The sequence below is a fragment of the Gekko japonicus genome, unplaced genomic scaffold (assembly GCF_001447785.1).
Source record: "Gekko japonicus isolate JY-2015 unplaced genomic scaffold, Gekko_japonicus_V1.1 scaffold225, whole genome shotgun sequence".
NCBI classification, from domain to species: domain Eukaryota; kingdom Metazoa; phylum Chordata; class Lepidosauria; order Squamata; family Gekkonidae; genus Gekko; species Gekko japonicus.
The window spans coordinates 14,275-24,456 of NW_015174280.1; positions in this window are offsets into that span (position 1 = coordinate 14,275).

A 10,182-nucleotide genomic window follows, 5' to 3' on the forward strand; every position below is an offset into this window, starting at 1 on the left:
TAACAGTGTTTAGAGTGGAGTAGCTGCTAGTTACTCGGGCCTATGGATGTATCCTCAGTTGGGAGAGTTGAGTGCCAACTTCAGTGTTTATAACCTGACATGGAGTGTCTTCAGGGGGCCTGTGCAGAACAATATTCTGCAAAAATGTTTGTTCTCTCCCTTATCTCTTTATACAAATTGCTCCCTTTAGTTTGAAGCTTTCTTTCTCTAGAGTTCCCACCACAAAATCCCACCATGTGCATTCAAAATGTGCCAACCAGACATAAGGTGTGTGCACTCAGTATACTGGGCTGAATAAATACCAAAAAAATATGTTATCGGTATTCAGCTACCAAAGTAGCCCCTCCTGAATAAAAGCTGATATTATAATAAAAGCCCTCCCTTGCCAGAGTTGGGCCACAGCTGAGGCGTGACTCCAGAGAGATGAGAATGTGGGGTTAAACTTTAAACCCCTTCACTCACCGAGTCAGCTCCACATGACTTGGTGAGTGAAATTCTCCATTATACCCTATGGGAACGGTCCCCATAGGGTATAATGGAGCAGAATATTTCCTGAATACTTACCTTAATACCAGTACAATACCAATACTGGTATTCAGGGATATTTGGAGATATCAAATATTTTTGGGTCCCAAACACCCCCCAAAAAATTTCTTGCACACCCATACCAGATATAGTCCCATGTCACACACCATATCATTTAAAGCAGTGGTTCCCAGTTTTGGTATAATAACCCACAAATTCAAATTTACCTGGTACAGTGACTCATTAATTTATTGTCACATTAATTTTGGACCATAGGTTTTTGACAACCATTGTTTTTATGCATTTTAACTGCAAGATTGCCTATTTTATAACTGTTTCCTAATTTATACAAACAAAAATTTACTTAACACACCTATTAATGTGGAATTAGTTGAAATATTGATTGCACTTAAGAAGTTATTCATAGTTTTATATAAGAATGAAATGTAAGAATACAACTATCTGGTTGCAGGTTATAGTTTCATAAGCTATAAAAATTATACACACAGCAAAAGGATCTTGTTGAAACTTGAAGGCTGTTTAAAATTGAATTTAAAAAACAGCATTAGGAATTAATGTATCTCTTCCACATGTGTTAGAATGCATAATCCTATGTTTGGACTCTATGGCATTATACCATGCTGAGGTTGTTTCCCTCCCCAGACCCTAAGGAGAACTGATTTCTGTAGCTGGGAGATCTGTTGTGATTCTAGGCAGTCTCCAGGCCCCACTTGAAGATTGACAACTCTAGAAGGAGAGAGGGAAGCAGAAAAAGGGGGGAGAGGCTATGGGGCCTTTCAGGAGTGGGAAAGAGGAAATAGTGGGGGAGGGGAAAATGAGATGCCTCCTGCAAGTCCTTGAGGGTTCCCACTTGTATTATTTCTAATCTACTAAGGGCATACTGCTCTGACTTTCCCCTGTCCAGAAGGAAAATCATCCTGGTTACTCAGAGACGAAGACAAACAAACTATTCTGTGTGTGACAAAATTTCTAGCAGTTGTTAAATTACATGACAACTTTTGCAGTAGCAATCTTTAAAATCTTCCATGTTTGCTTGTGGAATGAAGTTTATTGTGGGATGAGGGTCTGCTGTTTATGACTCTGGTTGCAAAAACAGTAAAGAAATAGTAATCTTGTCAGATCTTTGAAGCTTAGCAGGGTGGGACCCTGGTTAGTACTTGAATGGGAGACAACCAAGGAATACCAAGAGGCAAGCAGCAAACTCACTCTGAAGTCTCTTGCTTCGAAAAACCTAAGGGTTGCCTTAAGTTGGCTGTGACTTAATGGCAAAAAAGGCATATTTGTATGTTACTTCTTTCTTCTTTACTCCTCTCCAAGCCTGTTCTGTGTCTCTGGGCCCCTATATAATATGTTTAATGAGAGCAGAGGTCCATCAGTGGCTATTAGCCACAAGGTATAGGTAAGGAACTCTCAGTTTGCGCCAAGTGATGCCCTGTATTCTTGGTGCTTGGGGTGGGGGGGGGCAACAGTGGGAGGGGTTCTAGTGTCCTGGCCCCACTGCTGGACCTCCTGAGGGCACCTGGTATTTTTGGCCACTGTGTGACCCAGAGTGTTGGACTGGATGGCCCATTGGCTTGATCCACCATTGGCTTCTCTTATGTTATGTTCTTAACAGGCCAGCCTTGTTTGTAGCCTGCAGAAGTATCCTTCCTGGTCTTTTTAATTAAGACTGGCAAGTGGTCCCCTAAATTTTTGGCTGTGTCTGTGACACTGACTAAATCCTGGGGTTGCCATCCTCTGGGTGGGGGTCCTCCAAGAATTCCATCTGATCTCCAGACTACAGAGATCAGTTCCTCTGGAGGAAACGGCAACTTCATATGGAATCACACCCCCACTGAGCTCCTTCCCCTTCCTAAACTCTACCCTCCCCAAGCTCTGTTCCCAGTTTCTAGGAATTTCCCAAACCAGAGCTGGCAATCCTATACTCTATTCCCAACATACCTCTGATGCTGGCCAAAACAACACTGGCTCCAAGGCAGCTTGGTTCTGGCATATCACCAGATACACTGGCATATCTTTGGAATATGCCTGGACTTCTTTGAGACACTGGCGTAGGGTTTAGCCATCCTAAACTCTTCAGAATGGTTCTGTTAATCTTAGTTTAATTCCAGGTGTTCTTGAACAGAGTGGTCAATTTAAAGTTTCAGAACTGGGCTTTTTCCTCCAACACACCTTGTCTGATCTTGGTAACATAGCAGATGTTTTCCCCACCTTTTGGAAGCCAATTTGCCTCTGGCTAACATCCTTCCATTTGGCAATTACTTCCTGGTGTTATATGTGTGTTTTTGTTACAAATTATAATTTTTGAGTCTTTGGGGGGAAATGGACTTCACAAAAAATTGACTTCATAGAAACAACTTAAACAGCATCAAGGCTTGGAACATTATAATGCTAAGCCAATTGCAAAACTTATTTTAAAATGCAATGTTTTCTGGAGTTGTTCTTCTGCCGGAGGATACTAATGGGGAAACAGGTTGGGAACTAGAGGGCCACTCTGATTTTAAATACTCTCAAATTCCTCATAGATTTTTATTTCATATGTTTTCATGTGCCTCTGTGACAGCTGGATTAGCATAACACTCTGGAGCCAGCATGAGCTATAAAGTCAAGAATCTGTGAACTATGAAAGACTTACATCATAGGCCATATTGCTTCCCCCCCCCCTCCGCCTTTAGAGTGCAATGGGTATTACACACAGATTGTAAATTCTGGATACATTTTAAACACATATTTACTTGATAAATAATAACTGTCCTAACAGAACCAATTTTCTCCATATCTTTAGTGTGGCATATAAAAAATAGAAAAACATGAATATAAAAATAATAGACCTGTTACAGTGTCGTTATATACAAATGAAGTAGTTTGATGGATATGATTGCCAACCTCCAGGTGGTGGCTGGAGATCTCCCAGGATTACAACAGACAACAGAGATCAGTCCACCTGGAGAAAATGGCTATTTCAGAAGGTGGAGTCTATGGCATTATACCCGTTGAAGTCCTTCCCCTCCCCAAACCCTGCCCTCCTTAGGTTTCACCCAAAAAACCTCCAGGTATTTCCAAACCTGGAGCAGGAAAACCTATGAGGATGAAGTCAATTGATAGACACTGCCACGGTTTCAGAGCCTTAACATAACTGATTTGCAAGGTTTCCCTAGATTTGTTTCCTGTTTCCTGCTAAACAAAGTGTATTGTCGCACTTATTTATTGTATATTCTTGGCTTTGATTGTATATTACCCTCCCTTGTAAATTCTCTACAAAAAACCCCCAGCATTCTGCATTTGATGCTTACATAACTCAATAATATGATCAATGATATGTCCGGAACCACTGAAACAAATACATATCCTGACGAAAAAGAATGATCAGGACAGCAGTAAATCTCAGGCACTGTTGCTTGCCATGACTTTCTGGCATATTTAGATGAGATGAGCAATTATGTAGCTCAGAGAAATGCCTCTTGTTTAGGATTTCTTTTTCATGCTTGCTGATTCTCTGTTTGTTTGAGAGGCTTTCAAAGTCAGATTGAGGCTATCATGTGATATGCTGAGAAGAGAAGGAGCCAGTTTCTAGCCTATGCTGTTTTTATATGTGGGGGGAGTGGCTCTTTAATTAAAGACATTCCACACGAGACTCTCATTTGCAATCCGGAATGGTACAGTTTAGACCCAGATTACCACCTCTTCTGCAGTTTATGAGAACTAGATCTCCATCATTCAGATCTATTTCTGAAACTTTTACATCAAGAGAAGTAAAAAAATAAAAAGCCCCATAAAGCATATATTGATCCAAGTATCGAGAAATGAACAATTGACAGAATATTTACTGACCGGAAACTCAACTGAATGACAGTTCATCTCTTGGGAACATAGTTCACTTCTTGGGAATGTAAGAGCATAAAATCTAAAGCTTGTTATTGTCCAAAAAACTCAGAGTGGTATATATGTCTTCCTCCCTTTTGATCCCTTTTTATCCTCCCAACAATTCTTTCAGATAAGCTACACTGAAAAATAATGACTGACCCAAAATCACCCAGAGTATTTTGTGGCTGAGCAGGAATTTGAACATAGGTCTCACAATTTAAGTGCAGCACACTAAGCATGACACCACACTGTTCTCACCATTCAGGGATTTTTTAGGACACATTGTCACACATATTCCTACATACATTTTCCCAAAATGTAATGCACATCTCAATGACAACCACAGTAACAGCCTGATCTAAGGATACAGGATACAGTTCCTAGTGGGAGGTGAGTCATCTAATACAGATGACTTCTCCTCAAAGTCCAAAAGAATCACTTTTGATTTCAAGAGAAGAACATTGCTGAAGTGAGGAAATTAGTCAGGAGGAAGTTAAAAGAAGAATTAAAATAGTCCAATCCCTCCAGGTAGCCTGAAAACTACACTAATTGAGACCCAGATAGAATGCATAAATAAGGAAATTACCACAAAGGATACCTGCATGGTTAATGACTCAAGTCAAGGAAGCCATAAAAAAGACTAATTTTTAAAGGTGGGAGGTTTTCCAGGTCAAGGTGAATTGGAAGGAGCACAGATTCTGGTAAAACAAATGTTATTTGACAATAAGGTGAACAAAGGTCCCTGCCACATGGGGGGGGGGGAGTGCGGCGAAAGTGCAGCTGTTTCAAAGCCACACCAAAAGTAACACATTGATCCCCTGAGCTGCCACACATTACCTCCCCGGCACAGACAGTGGTCGCTAAATACTTTTTTATTAGCGGATCCATTAATACGCAAAGATATAGAGCAGAGTATAAAGCAATACTTTAGAGAAAATAAACAGGAGGGTACAACAACAGCTATTCGTTGGGATGCACTTAAGCCAACTCTTAGAGGGTTTTTAATCTCTCAGACGTCTTAACTAAAAAAAACAGAGACAAAAATTGGAATTAGATCTTTCAGAGAAAATCAAAACTTTAGAACAAAAACATAAAGAAACTTCCAGTAAGACTGTCTACAAACAATTGTTGACAGCACGTAGAAGCTTAACACAAATGGAGACAGCTAAAATAAGAAAACAATTAGTGGCCCCGGTCACACGGAACATTAGCCATGCTACAGAGACGGAAGATAGGCAGATTTTCCAGACGCGATCACAGCACCACATCTGGGAAGCATAGAGCTCCCGTGGCTCACCCGAGGCTTCCCGCCGAAGATGCACAGTAAAAAACTAGTACCTCGGAGATACTAGCTTCCGGAAACCGCGGGGCAAGGGCAGGCACCTGATCGTGTTTCCGGTGGAATCCCGTGGCGTCTGGCGCCCGCCCATGTCCCATTGGGAACAGGATTATTTTTTTAAGTCTCCATAGGATGCGCACAAGCGCCCAATGGCACATGCGCACAAAGAGGCCCCCTCCCACTGCAGCCGGGCTTGCCGCCTCTGGAGGGTCACTATGGCCACTGTCGCGCAGGCGGTTAGAGCGTCTGTGAGGAGGGGGCCCACCTCTCCCTCCATTGGCTATGCTGCGGAGCTCTGTTGGGGTCCAGAAGCATCTGTCGCCCTCTCCAGTAAGCCCACCACCCGCCTTCGGATGTGCAGATATGATTGCTCAGTCATGCATATGCACAAACGTCAGTTTTAAAAAAATCCATCCTGTTTGCCACGGAAGCGGCACCTAGCGATTGCTGGTGTGATTGCGCCACATCACTTATTTGCCGTGCTGCAGGATCATCGTGTGATCGGCACCTGCCCCCTAACCACGGGACCTCCACGGGATGTCTGATCCTGCAACCGTGCATTATTTTGCTCCGGGGCAAACAGCCACACTTCCCCCTCGCATTTTCCTGCCCGTGTGGCTGAGGCCAGTATATACCAAGCAAAAATTCTGGTTTAGATCCCCAAGATTTTTACGCCTTCTGTCGCACAAGGTAAAAACACAAATGACCTCTAATACAATCTCAGCTATCAAGAATCCACAAGGGGAAATTTCCATACCTGTTTGCCATATTAGAACAGATGGGATTTGGCCAGAGATTCATAAGCACGATCAGAACCCTATATGCATCCCCCACAACTAAAATAAAAATTAATGGCTCATGCACTAACCCCATCTCATTACTTTGAGGGATTCGTCGGGGATGCCCTTTATCCCCGTTACTGTTCGCAGTGGCGGTGGAACCACTGGCTAATGCCATTCGTTCCTATCCTGACATCTCTGGTATTAAATTGCAGCTGCAGGAATACAACTTGTCCCTGTTTGCAGATGACATGTTGTTATATATTACAAACCCTACTAGATCACTTCCTGCACTACACAACTTACTAGAGATATTTGGAACATTTTCTGGACTACAAATTAATGATAATAAGTCACAACTACTACCACTGAACCTTTCACAGGATGTTGAAAATTATATACAAACAAATTTTAAATATCACTGGGTTTCTCAGTCACTAACACAACCAAATATAGAAGTGTGGTACAGAAAACTATGGAATCACTACCTAATGGAGATCAGTCTGCATTAATGGAATTAAATCATAAGGGAATGCACATAGACCTATCCAAAACATTACTTAAATGGAGTAAACTAAATCTTAATTGGATAGAAAAATTTAATCTGATCAAGTCCTTCATATTGCCTAAATTTATTTTTTATTCAAAACAATCCCTCTCACCATTCCTGAAAAAAAAACATTGAAAAATGGGAAATCTACATTGAATAAATTCCTTTGGGATGCAAAGAAATTCCTTTTGGGATGCAAAGAAACCCAGAATAGGGTTCTCGGTCCTACGGAGATCCAGATCGAAAGGAGGATTTGAGTTGCCGGACTTGGTGAGTTATTTTAGGGTAATAATGTTATCCATCACTTTTAAAATTTTACGTACTTCCGTGAAACCATTATGGGTTAATATTTGTAATGACCTGATGTACCCAAACTGGAGGACGTAATTTGGGTGCGTGAAACCCTGCCAGTTGAAACCATAGAATCTATAGATTTAGTATACTCATCAATACAATGCTGGAAGAGAAATGCTAAACCTCTGCTACCTAAGTTTTCACAATAGTCTTCATTCCTAAATCAAACTTGGTTTCTACCTGGGAAGAATCAGGAGCTTAGCAAACTATGGAGATCTAAAAATATGTCTCGAATCCTAGATATTGCCACTAAAAAAGGTATTCGAAGGCCCTGGTCACATGGGAGGTTTTGGGCCTGGAGAGGGATGGATCGGGAGTGCAGCAAACGGGCGCAAGCACACTGCAACATCTGGGAATCAGCGTGCACCCGTCCCCGATCCGTCCCTTCTGGCCTAAAACCCACTGCAAAAAAACCCCAAGTAAAAGGTAGTACCAACCTAGAACGGCGCAGCAAGTGCGGCCGTGAGATCACTGGTGCGCCCGTCTGCAGGAGCAATCGAGGCTCCCGGCCGAACTGTGCATGTGCACACATGCGCAGTTCGGCTGCCTCGCTCTCCCTGCAGTGGCTTCCCCCCGGCATCTGATCGTGCCGGGGAGCAACTGCACGGCGGCTCAGGGGGTCTATCTGATCCTGCCGCAGCGTGTCTCTTTTGGTGCGGCTTTAAAAAGCCACACTTCGGCCGTTCTTTTTTCCCCCGTGTGGCAGGGGCCGAAGTAAGGCAGACCTGGAAAAATTGTTAGGCAACCCCATATCTTGGTTTTTTTTACCTACAGTTGAGTCATTTACTTCATAAGCTAGATGTCACTACTCTGTTATCTCAACCTCTATTGGGTATGGAATGGGTAATACGAGACTTTGACAATCAAAATAGGGCCTTCATTTCACAAATCTACTCAATTCTTCTTAAAAAATCAAGTGTTAGCCCTTTATTTTATCAATCTGCTTGGCAGAAAGATTGCACAGAAAATCTTACAGATGAATTATGGAATGAGTTTTGGAACTCTAACAGTTTTAAGAACAAAACTATTTATATAAACTTCCAGAACCTAAAATTTATGACCAGGTGGTATGCAACGCCTCACAAACTCTCTTTGATATCAGCAGAGAGTTCCCCACAGTGTTGTAAAGGGAGATTATGCCCACTGCTGGTGGCAGTGTATAAAGATTAATAATTTTTGGCTAGAAATACTAAACATAATTCAAAATGTTACCTCTGTGAAGGTCCCATTCACACCAGAAACCCTATTTTTAAATACATGGCCTCTTGAATTGAAATCTAGACCACACAAAGCTACGATAGAAGTCATGTTGGATGCTGCTAAAACAGCGATTGCAGCTTATTGGAAGGACTATAGAGCACCAAATATAGAAGTGTGGTACAGAAAACTATGGAATCACTACTTAATGAATGCAGTAGCAAACAAACTGAATTATTTGTCGCAACACCCCACACAAGATGTTTTTATGGGAAAATGGTTCCCGGTATTAGAATACTTATCACAACAGCAATTCCTTTCCTCTGAGTGGTCCCAATTACATAAATGGATTTGAAGTTTTAGTCAGTTAATATTCTTATTAAGTTTCTCTTATTATCTATGTATGCAAGTTAATCAGTTAAATACAATTGAATTGTTATATGTTCTATATAACACTAAGATACACAGTTACCTGTAACAACGTTGCAAGGTTTACAGTTGCTTTTGGAAATCACATACTTGAGTAGATATTCATATTACTTAAATGCTTAAATGTTTTGTTTTGGATGAGCATTTCTAAGAATTCAAACGACTTATTTGTATTTGAGCAACTTAAATAAAACAAAAATTTATTGGGGGGGAAAAGGGGGATGGAGAGTGCAAGGCCTAAACCAGTTTTCACTGGCTATGGGGAATGTATGCAAGAGTGTGGTGCCCAAGCCCAAGTGACATGCATGGAACAGGAGGTGGACACATCTGAGCTGGGCAAAAGATCTACACAGGGGGTTAACTCTGAGTACAGTGATTTGCTGCATTCTTTTCTCTGTTTCATTGTATTTTGGTATGTTTGTAAGCTGTTTTGGGTCCACACTCGGGAGCAAAACAGTGTAAAAGTGCTTCAATAAATAAATAATAATGAAAGGATAATCTTTTTTTAAAATTGGGTTCTATATGCATTGAAAACTGTCCACATATTAGAGCTACAGGATCAGGTATCCATTGTTTTACATTTCAGGAACTTGTGGGCTGTTTGCCTTTCCCTTTACAAAATGTAAAACTAATGAAGTGCTTGAAAATACAATCAATCATTTTGTATTTTTTTACACAGCACTTATAACGCTGATCCGTCCATTAGCTTAGCTATTCCGCAAAGTTTAAACAGCGATGGTTTTCTGATTTCTGTTTATTGATTGAGCAGAGGCAATGCTGTTAAATCTTGCTTTTTAAAACACATGCACACACATCCTATTGTGGATACAATGAAATGCTGTCTTGGCATTCATCCATCTTGGCAAGCTGTGTGATGTGTTCAGCAGTTTGGCTGATTTATGCTGCTGCCAGTTGCCAAAGTTTTTGTCATTTGGTTTAATATAGTGTTTGTGCCTTTAACATTTTTTCCCTCTTACATAAAAGATTTTTATTTTGCTCAATAGGGCTATAATTTGAAGGTATAATTAGCATCTTGTTAATTGTCAATAATTAAACATGTCATTCAAAGAGCTCTTGCAAAGGGCATGCAATTCATTTAACAGAATTTCCTTAGGCTTGTGTTA